This window comes from Phasianus colchicus, chromosome 4, assembly GCF_987193195.1.
Source record: "Phasianus colchicus chromosome 4, bPhaCol1.hap1.1, whole genome shotgun sequence".
Lineage (NCBI taxonomy): Eukaryota > Metazoa > Chordata > Aves > Galliformes > Phasianidae > Phasianus > Phasianus colchicus.
In genome coordinates, this window is record NC_143439.1 from 61,681,648 (window position 1) to 61,694,626 (window position 12,979).

Below are 12,979 nucleotides of genomic sequence, written 5' to 3' on the forward strand. Positions count from 1 at the left end.
TCTTGCAATTGTGACTGGTTTTTGTGTGTGTGTGTGTGACCAAGCTATACTATGCCTAGATAACATATTTTTAATCTGCTTCAAAGTCAGAAATTATTTATTGGAGTGGAACTACCACCAAACATGTGAAGATTCTGTGCACTGTCTGTCTCAAAACTAAGATTTACTGTTTATTTCAAGTCCAAAAAGAATTAAAAAAAAGTCTTTACTCATTTCAGTTTCTGGATTGAAAGCTAAAAGGATGAGAGCTCAGTGGGAAATTTTTCCCATCTCACCCAGCTAGAGCATAAAAGCCTGTATAGCATGTCAGTGACTGTGTGATTGTGCCAGTTGTCTGGCAAAATAAACAGTGTTAAAATCACTGCTGAGTTTCAAGCCTGAAGGACACACTGAGGTTTACAAAAAACATCTCTCGTTTCAACACTGTCTTAGAAAAACCTGTTTTCTACACAAGGCAACTTGAAGACCTTAGAGATATAAATTCAGCTTGGTGAACTAATATTATATTGCAATCCACTTCTGATAGTCTTTTTTTTTTTTTTTGGGGGGGGGGGGGGGTAGTCATTAAATATGCTACTTTTATGTTGAGTTTTGCTTCTCAGTAGATGGTGTTCAGTAGTATGCAAAGAACAAAAGCAGAAAAACAAAGGATTTCTAGGATCTCCAAGTTATTCCAGAAGGAGATATGTGTATACATGTAAATGTACATATATACACATGTACATGGTTGTAATAAAGCTGAAAGGATGAGGATCAAACAATGTAGCCGACATCTTCAAGCTGGTCTTGGAGTGCTTGGGGTCACGCATAGCAAGTGAGTGGGAAGTCTCCATTTCACAAGAACTTTGTCATTGTTCACAAATGTTACCAGCTGATTTCAAAAAATTCTTTTGGAAAGATAGAAGAAAATTTCTCCCTTACCTCTCTTCTTCAGCACAGTTGCAAAACATTTCCTGAGCAGAAATCTCAGGATTTGACTCTATACTGATGTTACTAGACTTCAGATTGCTGTGGTGTGGGTTTTCTTCAACCAGTACACATCTTTTGAAATATGTTGAAACTGGGAGCTGTGATGGAGTGCTGACTGTGCTTCCTGGCACTGAACATGCACTTTAAATTTAAAGCATAAGTGGTCCCATGCTATCACTTAGTGATTATGGACTGGGAATGTGCATGAAAGCAAAGATAAAAGCCATTGACAGGGATTTTTTGAATACTTTGCATATTAAGTGTTATTCTGTGCTTTCATTTTGTTTACATGTTGTATACCTCCTCTGTGGAAGAACTGATACTGCAAATATAATGCTCCACATTTCTACCTCATTGTCATCAGATCTTTAATCTCACCTGATTTTCATTTAGGTGTAGGGTAGAATTTAGGTGTTTTGTCAGCCCTTCTTCTTCTGTAGTCCATAGAGAAACTTGGGTCCCTCTAGGCAGTTTATCCTATTAAGGTCATAGTTTATTGTACTTTCTAAAGTAAGACTGAATGGACTTGAATGTGACTTTGTTACTCTAGTGGGTGTTCAGCAAGTTCAGTGAGTTCACACAGAGATAGATTATTATTATTTTTTTAAAGGAATTAAATTAAATATTTACAACAAGGCTCCAGTCTAGTTCTTAGGTTAGCATTATTTCTTCAGGTTTATCTCTGCCTATATACCAGCTTTTGGAGTGCATTAGATTTTCACTCAATATGCCTGCAGTCTTTGAGGTATAATTATGCTATAAAGACCAATGGATTTACAAGTGATCTTTAGACAGAAAATGTGAAATTCTACTGGAAATTTTTGAACCCTATGAATTGCTCATTTGTACTTTTTTTAAGATGAGTCAGAAAAAAAGATTTGATACTTCTTATCTTCCCTGTGCCATTTGTCAAGCAGTTAAAATTCCACAGAATCATAATGGTGTTTATGATTAAGTGCATTTGCAAGTGCAGAGGTTAGAACCAGATAGTGCTCCATGGAAAAGGGATTGTATTCAAACAAAACACAATAAAGCATTTTCAGCATAAGCTATAGGAATGCAGGGGACTTTCAAGTAGCTGGTGGAAGGAAGGAAATCAATTTATAAACCCCACTGAATCCATCAGAAGTGTCATGTTTCTTTTTCTCCATTGCTCTTCTGTGAGTGAGTTGCGATGTCCATAGGTCTGCTAGAAGAATCAGTATGGAATTATATCAAGATCATGTCTACAAAATCTTTTGTACATAGAGTTCTCTCTGTCTGGGTCTTGTTCTATCTAAAAGCACCAGAATTCCGATGTAATAATTGCGTTGCTGTGGTTGTCACAGGACTGAATCTATGAAAGCCAGTTTTGACAAGAAATGACGACAAAACTCTGAGAATAGAGCTTTAGAGGGCTTTGTGTCACTCTGAATAGCCTTTCTAATGAAATCACGGTGTGAAGGTGTGAGCTGTAGCTGTTCTGGGTGTGACTGAAAATTGAACTGTTGTCAGGAAGCAGCACGAGGAGGAGACATTCACTCCTACCTGCAAAAGACTCTGTAGGCTCACTCTGAATTGCTATGAGATACTAATTAAAAGTTTACACTTCCTGAGTATATATTATTATTTGCTTTATGTTCCAGTTGCTTTTAGTGTAGTAGAAATGTGCAACCAGAACCAGGGAAACTATTAATCACGTTGTTCTTAAATGATGCTGGAAAGTTGTAGGGTAATGAGTGTGAGATTTCCTATGCAGCCTCTGACAGCAAGTTCTGAATTTGAAATACTTTTTCATTGATCAGTGACATAAAGTACTCAGTCTATGCAGTCCTTGAAGTGCTGTGCATTGATAAAGGATATTCTTGTACCTGAAACAACAGAGTTTATGTAATTATCTTGTTTGCAGTAATTACTCTGTGCTGATTGCATCAAGTAATGCAGACATTCTAGGATGTACCACAGTGAGAATATAATTGGATCTGTATCCTCTGTTTTCCAAGCCAGCATTATAACTGTGGTTGTGAAGAGATGCACACAATTCATGGAATAGGAAATTACACTTTCCATAATGTCAATCTGGAGTTAGCTAAACAAAGTAAATTCTTTTCATAGAAGACAAAAGTTAGAAGAATTCATGTACACTGAGCTAAATTGACAACAAAAGGTAACATTTTTCTAGGTTGTATATGCTGCTTGGTGTAGAAGTTACATATTTATTTTAATTCAGTATAAAATTGATGGGGAGGAGCTAAATGAAAATGCTTATCTTTTCCCACATTTTAATTTTCAGTGATGCATGTGCATTTGATGCATCCGTTGTTTTGGATATACACTTTTTGGGGAAGTAGCAGATAAGCAGTGTATATTCAAGATTTTCATATTAACAGAAAATAAATGTTTATTGTGTCTGTGTTAATAGATAAATGGGTTGAACAATTACATTCTCACCTGTCGCAATAACCAATAGCTGCATGATTTTCCAAAGTAAGGGACAAGATGGCAGTCGAGTCCTTTTGCTTGACAAACCTTGCAGAACACATAAAATAGTAATGAGAGTATAGGTTATCCTGACAATATTTTATGTCCTGATTCTTAAAAAATTGTATACATTACATGAGATAGCAAAATGGTATTTTCCACTACTATAAAAGTGTTTGAGAAGCATCTGGGTTGAGCAACGTTTGTAGTCACTAACCAGTAAATGTGTTTTGTCCTTTCAGAACAGAACAGTCGGTAGTGGAAGGCACCAGAAAGGAACAATTGTACTCAATTATCAGTTTCCTTAGAGAGAATGCCAGTATGTGTAGAAACATACGGAACAGAATTATCTTACACTTTTTGTAGTAGTTAGTCTCAGCTAAGAAATTGTGTCTTTCAATAACCTGAGTAGTTTCTTCAAGAAGGTTTCATTTTGAAATTGCAGGAGGGCCACTAAGATGATCAGAGGGCTGGAACACATCTCCTGTGAGGAAAGGTTGAGGGAACTGAGGTTGTTTAGCTTGGAGAAGAGAATGCTCTGGGAAGACCTCATTGTGGCCTTCCACTACTTGAAGAAAGTGTATAAACAGGAGAGAGAACAGCTGTTTACAAGTGTGGATAGTGATAGGACAAGGAGGAATGGTTTTAAACTGAGATGGGGAAGGTTTAGGTTAGATATTAGGAGGAATTTCTTCACCCAGAGGGTGGTGACACTCTGGAACAGGTTGCCCAAGGAGGCTGTGGATGCCCCATCCCTGGAGGCATTCAAGGCCAGGCTGGATGTGGCTCTGGGCAGCCTGGTCTGGTGGTTGGTGACCCTGCACATAGCAGGGGGTTGAAAGTAGATGGTCATTGTAGTCCTATTCAACCCAGGCCATTCTATGATTCTATGATTATGAAGTGTTCTTTCCTTATAGACAGCGTCACCATTCAGTTTTATTCTAATGATGCACTACCAAAGTACTGATGTAACCTGACTACTTAATTTTGCTTCAAACTTCCATCCAGGGCTGTCTATTCATCCTCAGTTTTTCCAGATGCTTCCAGAAGTAAGCACAGTAATCAAAAATTTATCCCACCCATATTTTGCTACTAAGTGACTTTTTGGGAGAGGCAGTTCTGTGCAAAAAATCCAGGTTTCTTCATCACAGCTGATGAGCAATTGCCCAGTTGATGTCCACTCCAGAAGAGTATTACAAGGAAGTAGAATTACGAAGGCTGAAGAATTTGAGCTGTTATTTAGGAGTAGCCATCCACAACAGAGTACCACTGAAATCAAGCCATACAGGAAGAAGATTTCATGGTTGCACTTTGATAAATGTGTGTTGAAAAAAATATAATAAAGATTTGAGAAGCTGAAAGTGAAGCAGCTAATGAAGACCATAGATGGAACCTGGCTGGAATATAGATTGGAATCTGGCTATTAGAAAAGTACTTGGGCTAAGTGCTGGCTGAATGGAGGTTAGAACAAATTCCTCTATCTGACTGATTCCTGCTGTGTTTGAGAAACCATGGCTTTTTCAGACTTTGCATACAAGCAGGACTGAATCAGAAATATATAACTAGCAGGATTTTTGCATTCTAGCTCTTCAAAACACCTCTAATAATTCAAAGGTAATAGCAGTATTACAGTATTTAAATATGCTATCTCTTTTAATCAATTGATTTGAATATATTTTTCTATATAATATGTTGGAGAAAATTGTTTTGGTTTGGTTTCTATAAAGAGATTTAGGCACTTTCTTTGCACTTCACCCTGATCTTCTACATACGGAGCTTGAAAGGAATCCCATCTCTTGTTGGTGCACTGTTGTCTTTGAGTCCTTTTTTGCCTGCACTTCTAGAACACTGAGTCATACCATTTGAGGCTGCCTTTAACTTCTGTTCATTTCAGTTTTGCTCTCTTTGACCTCTAAAGGTTTTATAGTTCAGTACCTGTAGACCATGCAGTTTTTTAAAAAAGCAAAACAAAACAAAACAACAACCCAAACATAAACAAAACCAAAACATCTGAATTACAGTGCAAGTTTAATGAGGACTAGTCTGTAGGTTTGCCATTGCATATACTCAGTAAGGTAGAGGGTATGTGGGCTAAATGGGTGAACACTTGAACAGACATCATTATTATTATTATTATTATTTTAGATTATTGTATCCTATTATTATATTTGATAACTTACTCTAGAGATCTCAATTTAAACTTTTGAAGTAACCTCCTGCTTTGATTTTCTGGCCTAATATGTAACTTCTGCATTCTCTTATGCTCAGGTATAGTTATTCTAGGGAAAAATAGTCCTGTCTTTACCACATGCTTATTATAGATTCTTTTGTTCTGTTTTTATGCATTTCCTGTCTAAAAGTCATTTATCACAAATGCAGACCAACAGCTACAAAAAATCCTAATGTTAAATTAAGTTTACTGTAGTGAAGCTAAATATAAAAAGACTATTTTGTGGAAGTAAAACATACAGAAATTTATGTGAAAATAGAAAATACTTTTGAACAAGTGTTAAGATGCCACTGTGCATATTATTCAGCACTTCAAAGGTATCCATTTATCTCCCAGTAGTTTTGGGAAGAGAATGAAGCCAAGCATCATATTTTCAGAAAGGAGAAACTCTAGACTGAAAAACATGGTGCTTTACACCAGAGGGTTTTTAAGATCTGGAATTTTGATATTCAATGTCTAGAAAGAGGGCAAATTTCACAGAATTTAGAGTGGGATGTCATTTTTATCATAAACGTAGTGTCTTATATTTAGGCCCAAATCTAAATCTGAGGCATATGCCAGAGGAAAGTCTAATATGTGATGGTAGGTACAGTGGGCAGGTGTCTGATTTTTTTTGTCTTCCTTTGTCTGATCTGTCTATGAACTCACTGGTGTTCAAGGACTTCTTAATTCTTTCTTCGCTTGAGATAAGAAATGGGCAGTAAAGCAAAATCAATTCACCAACTGAAATTGTCTGTTACAGTTCTGTAGAGCTTTTCTCAGGCAGACTTTTTTGCATCCTAGCAAGAACTATAACTGCAGTCTTCTACTCATTGGCTATGAGGATCTCACAACATTGTTTTTGAAGGCCGTACATTACTATGAGAATGGTAGATTTTCTCATGCAGTACAGAGCTTGAAGACTTAGGGAGGCAAATTTTATAAGTAATGACCCAAAGATAAGGTATACATGTGAGAGTGACATCTGCCATGGATAAAAGAATGGAGCCCTGGGCAACTTTATCTGGTGTCTTGATCTAATGCTTGGCAACCCTATCCATGTCAGAGGGGTTGGAACTAGATAATCTTATAAAGATTCCTTCCAACCCAAGCCATTCTGATTCTAACAAGAAATAGTAGGTTAGTATAATCAGCTATATTGAAACTTTGCAAAAGTAAAGAGCAGAAAAGAGAGACAAATTGTAAAGAGGGGAATGATAAAGGGTTAGTAACAAGCATCTTACAGTACATAATAAGTAATTGGCTGCTTCGTGTGCTAGAATGAAGTGGATGCTGTTGTGTCTACAAAACAGTCAGATTTCCGCTAAAGCCAGCATGCATGAGATAAGGTCTTTCTTTGATGAATTTAGACTATTTATATCTATAGCAATTATCCTCTGTGTTGAGATTACTTTCATGCAATTATATACTGATACACAACACACCCTGAGGTATATGTATCAAGGTTTCTGTGTTACTGAAGAGAAGAAATTGGAACCTTTTCATCTTAATTCAGTCTAAGTGCAGCAATAACTAACCACCAGGAGAATCTTAAGGAGATAACATGAAAACTGCTACACAGTATTTGAAGAAAGATGAGTAATACTCTTCAGGAGATCTGCAAGGACAATGTGCAGTAGGCATATTCCCCAGACATCCTCAAAATAATGATGTAACAAATTTGAAACATATTCATAATGCTTGCTGATGGATCTTCTGCAGCTCCTGGGGACCTGTGTGTTTCCTCCTCATTTCCCCAATGATGGAGCAGCAGCATAAGTCCCAGCTTCCATGTTTCATGCTTTTTTAGCTTTTCCAGTCTGCTTTTCTTTCCTGCAACTGCTCAAATTCCTTCCACTCACGCTGACCACACAAACTCCTTTTGCTCTGTTGGAAGCAGAGATGCAGCAGGACTATTTTTCTTCTGGAGTTGTCACAGAAGTGGAAATGTATGGGGTTCAAATTTCTGGAAGCATGCTCATCCCATACTGCAGGGCTGGAAGAGCCCTTACCCCACTGAGAATCTCTGTGGTTGCTGCTACCCATCCTTACTAGTGTAAAACTGCTGCCTGCACTGCTCAGCTGCTGCAATCTCACTACCGTGGCAAAAAAATTGTAAAAGCGAAAGGACTCCTAAACTAAAGCTCACAGCTGTATTCCAGTGATTTTGTTTATTCCAACCTCTAAAGCAATGCTTTCTGACACTCACTAGAAGGGATGAATATAACTATTTTCTTGCTTGGGTCTAATTCTGGAATTATCCTCAATTCTTGGTTGCCTCAGCACTCTGCAGCTGCATAGTTCTGAAAAGGGAGGGTGAGTGTGACAACTACATTGTAGTCATGTCCTTCTCATGCTGCCTGTACCATTTATTTGAATAAAATTATCAAAAAATTATGCAAAAATAAAATAGGATTTTTCTTCATTTCCCACTGTGTGCTTCTGTCAGGCAGAGAAAGATTCTTACTTGTGGAAAGTGAAATCTCATGTGTTTAAGTAAGCCAGCTCTGAGGCCCTCTGACAGTGGTCTCTTTCACAGTCTTGTGGTAGAGACAGGTTTTTTCCATCTGTGAGAGCAATGCACCAGGTTGCTCTAGTCTCTCTAGACCTGCAGATTACTGTCAAATAGTGGAACCCTCATAATTCCTGATTTGCTGTCATTATCTGTTGATTCATTTATTTATTTTTGAAATTGAATCCTTTGCAAACACCTTTTGTCATGTGTCTGATTGGTATTTCTCCCTCCATTTTTTTTTCATAATGATTTTTTTAGCAGCCTTTCTGTCCATACATCTCTCAATCTCTTTCCAACTTTTTTAGCATATTTTTACTCTTTTTATTTCTTCCATTTGTAAGCATTACTCCCTTTTATACCTTGCAAGTAGTTTCTGAATGTAATTAAACCTTTTTCTTTCACAGTTATGATTACTGAAGAAAAATATTACTGAGAAAAATGTAACCAATAGTTTACATTTCTATTTAGGATTGTTATTTTGTTGGGGCAATAATAAAAACTTCTGCATAACTTTATTGGGTTAATGACAAAAACTACTGACAAATGGCTAACTGTAATTCACAAAATGAATCTTCTCAACAGCAATATTGGGATGATTCAATCAGGGAGCTGTTAGCAAGGAGACCCGACTTCAATTTCTATGACCTTGAGTAATCCTCAAGTGCTCTGATGCCTGGCTTCCCATTGCTTTGAACATTGTAATATCATTTGCCCTGTGGAAAAAGCATTTTGCCATGCGACGATTTGACAGTCTACATTGAGGTCAGATAACAAAGTTTTGCAAAAAGTGTGGGATGAGTCTGCATTGGTTTCCTTATTTATAAACTTCAGACAGTAATATTAAACTGCAGTGTTTTTGATTATATATAATAATAAATTGTAAGTAATATATAATAGCATGTAATTATAGCATATAATGTATAAATTACATTATATCATATAATGCATAATACATATATATATAATGTATTGTGTGTATATATATATGTAATGCATAGTATATATAATAATAAACACTGAGTATTTTTAGGATATCATTCTGAGAGGAATGGATATTTATTTATAAGGTATTTGTTTACTTGTATTCTTGCAGGACTGAACAGCATTTTAAGATTTGCAGCATGGTGAAAATAATTGTTATAAATGAGTTCCTATGTTTTTCAAGATTGCTTAACATTTATCAAGTATGGCTGTTTCAAGTCATAGGTAATAATTTGAGTATGATGGCAGTATTTCTGCTCTCACATAAATGTGGAATTTAAACTACTTGCCCCAAGCAGAACAGGATTAATTTCTGCTCTGATTGCTGGAGCTACAATTTATGGGTTTACAATCCTATTCTCAGTCCTCTAAACAATATTACCACTCCAGGCATCAAAATAGCATTTAGATTCAACTTGAAAATGCTCTCTTTCTTTTCTAGAAGACTCTAAGTGTCTGCAAGGAGATCTTGTGGAAAGGTCTGGCAGGAGTAGTGCCTCAGGTAGTTCTGAGGGATTGTGCAGTGTTTAGCTTTTAAAGCTTGGTGCCAAAAACTGGTGACTACTGGTTGCATAAATAGCTCTGCTTTCAAGGTAACTATGGCTATGGGAGTTGGACTGGCATCAGTGGGAGTAAGCAAACATCCCATGTCCATTTAAGATATTAAATGCAGTGGAGTCAGTCATCTTTAATGCTAATATATGTCCTGTTTATTTAATTCAGTCATACCTGTGAACGATTTTTTTTTCTGCATTGCATCACGTTATAGGATTTTCTGTGCTTAAGTACTTTTACAGTTTGTTTGTGATGCAGTGCAGGCGAGCATAAATCAGGGTGCTTTGGCTTAAGGTCTGAGTCTGTCCATGAGAATAATAGTGTCTTGTGCTTTCTCCGGGCTCCAGCAAAGACAACACTTCTGTTACGTGCTGTAGCTGAAGGTTAGAGAGGTGCTTTTCTGCTCTGCATTGGAGCAGGAGGTCTGGTGCCCTAGTGCTCACCAGAGCCCTGGTACATGGGGTTTCTGCTGTGCTTTGGGACTGAAACACAGAAAGGCTCTTTGAAAACTCTCCCTCAATGTAGAGCACTGCAAGGCCCAGACATAACTTTTTGTTTGACATATAAGTCTATAAAGCTTCTCTTTCTGAAATAAAATGCTGTTCCGTAAGTTGCAATGTTCCATTCTAATATTGTTTGGTATATTGTAAGACCATATTAGATCCACTTGTGAGTTTTAGTCTGCCATAAGATCTCAAAATCTTATTTGCTTGTAGATGATTTTGCGTCGCCTGTTAATAGTTCTGGAAATTCAGAAGAGGTTATATGATTTCCATCTTAGAGATGTGGAAACAGAAAGTTGTAAATGACTTGCCTGGGAAATAAATGAGAGAAATTCAATAATATGCTGTGTGTTTAAGCCAGTTTCAAGTACAGAGCTACCTTTCTGCCCCTCACCAAAATAAGAGATTATTTAAATTGGATGCATATCCAGAGATGGGTTTGTAGGAGGTCTGTTAATACTGTAATGTTATCAGTGGCCAAATGTATGAAAGATTATTCTTGAAAAAAGAATTGATCATAATTGTAGTGTGAATGACTGAAATCTGGGAAATAGTTTCAATAGGAGAATTATAATTAGCTTTAAGCAAGAGCCAAGCAGTTTGTTTTTTGGGTTGTTTATTGGTGTTATGACTTCGCAGGATTAAATAGATGAATGCACAGAATTTGATGAAATGTTCAGCAGTACATCGTTTAAGACTAAAGATGTGACTTTTGAACCAAATTTCATAAGAACTTTACAGAAAGCTAATTTGTGATGATGACGAGGTACGTTCAAAAGCTGTTGGGGGCAATTTGAACTGTATCTTTAAAAAGCTATACTCAAGAACAAAGGGACATAAATCTAGATCTAGGACCTTATTTTTAGATGCTCTATTGGAAAACATTGGTCCTGTGTTTCTGCACAATTTAATGAATTCACTTTTTACTCAGCACTGGTAAGGCTACACCTTGAGTATTGTGTTCAGCTTTGGGCCCCTCACTACAAGATAGACATTGAGGCCCTGGAGTGTATTCAGAGAAGGGCAAGAAAGCTGTGAGGGATCTACAGCACAAGTCTTATGAGGAGTGTTTGAGGGAGCTCAGATTGTTTAATCTGGAGAAGAGGAGGCTCAGCAGAGACATTATTGCTCTCTACATCTCCCTGAAAGTAGGTTGTGTCACAGTGGGGATTGGCCTCTTCTCCCTCCTTCCCCAGTAACTAGTGATAGGAGGGGAGGTGATGACCTTAAAGTTTCACTAGAGGAGGTTCAGGTTGGATATTAGAAAACATTTCTTTTAAGAAAGAGTGCTGCTGTTTTGGAACAGGCTGCCCTTTGGGTGATGGAGTTAATGTCCCAGAAAGCATTCAAGAAAAGTGGAGATGTGGTTCTGAGAGACAAGATTAGTGGGCATGGTGGTGATATGTTGATGATTGGACTGGATGATCTTAGAGATCTTCAACGTTCTATGAATCTTCATGTGCTTTAACTCATTCATCATGTAAAAAGTGGCTAGAGTAGGGTAAGGTCAGGAATGTATTTCAATCCTATGAGGAATTCTGAAAAAATTACAGATGAAAATAAACTTACAAAAGAGGCGATGGATCTAACATAAGGAAAAATAGTTGTGATTAAATGAGGAATTTTGGTTAATCTATGACTCCCTTAAATGTAGTGTTTTAAAAATATCCTGATATTTACTTATAAAAATTATAAATGCTCCAAATAAAAGTCAATATTTGAACTAGGAAGTTTATCAAAATCAAAACATGTTCTGGAAAACATAGGCTTTGCCACTTCAGAATTTTATGACCAAAATCTTTTTTTTTTTTTTTTTTTTTTTTTTTGACATTTCATTTTTCTTATCTATTAAAGTGCCAGAATTTTTTACATTTTTTTTTTCTCTGATATCTGGTACCTTGTCAACTTGCTTAGCAATTATGACTCTGAGTTTATCTCAAAGCATTAATGTATTCTAATGTTTTACTTACCTATTTTTTATTCCCATCTGATTCCTTGATTCATTTTTTTTAAATGAAGACATTAAGAGGCAAAGTCATCAGGCTGATACTCAGACTGCATGAGACACTGTCAGATCTGTCTTTTTTTTTCTGCATTAGAAAATCTGTGATTTAGGTAATTATGAGTTGTTTATCTTCTTCGAACATTCTGATAGCACGTTGGGTTGGGTTTTTCCCCCTCTTCTCTTTGCCCTCTCTGACTGGTGAAGCTAATGCACCTTGTCAGAGGCTGAGTCTGACACTTTGCCATCCCTTAACACTACTGTGTTATCTGCCACTGCATTTAAGCCATGTTCACAAATGTAAGCTAAGTATCAACCAGTTAAAACCCAGAGAGGCAAAATCTCTAAATGCTCATGATAGCGAATAAATGTTATTGAAAGTCACTGTGTGGTGTGCTGACAGAACCCAAGAGTCTCCCTGTCTGCCTTCCTTGCTGATTAGTTTATAAGCTTCAGCCAACAAAATTATCCAGAGAGAACACTGTGATTGTAAAGTGGCAGTGACATCTACTGTGGCAGGGGGCTATGGGCTGTTTAACTGAAATCTCAAAAAAGGATAAATTCCTAAAGCTATAGCAATTTTTATCAAATCATCAAAAGGTGAAAGAATGACATAAGTACACACAATAATTTTTAAATCCCTATTTTAATCCAGTAAATATTTGTTGATGGCTGGAGAGTAGAATACTACTGTGCTTCTTCCCTGAAGGATTTTAGTTTTCAACTTATTTTAGTTCTTAAGGAATGGCAAGAATCAAGACGAAACCTCCCATGTAGGGCTTGCC

At 36.8% G+C, this 12,979-nt stretch overlaps 1 protein-coding gene across 9 annotated transcripts in view; it reads left to right on the forward strand.

Annotated features, from left to right (window-relative positions):
- The window catches only part of SORCS2 (sortilin related VPS10 domain containing receptor 2), a 564,376-nt gene that overhangs the window by 350,714 nt on the left and 200,683 nt on the right, over nucleotides 1-12,979 (forward strand). The gene's annotated exons all lie outside the window — the stretch shown is intronic.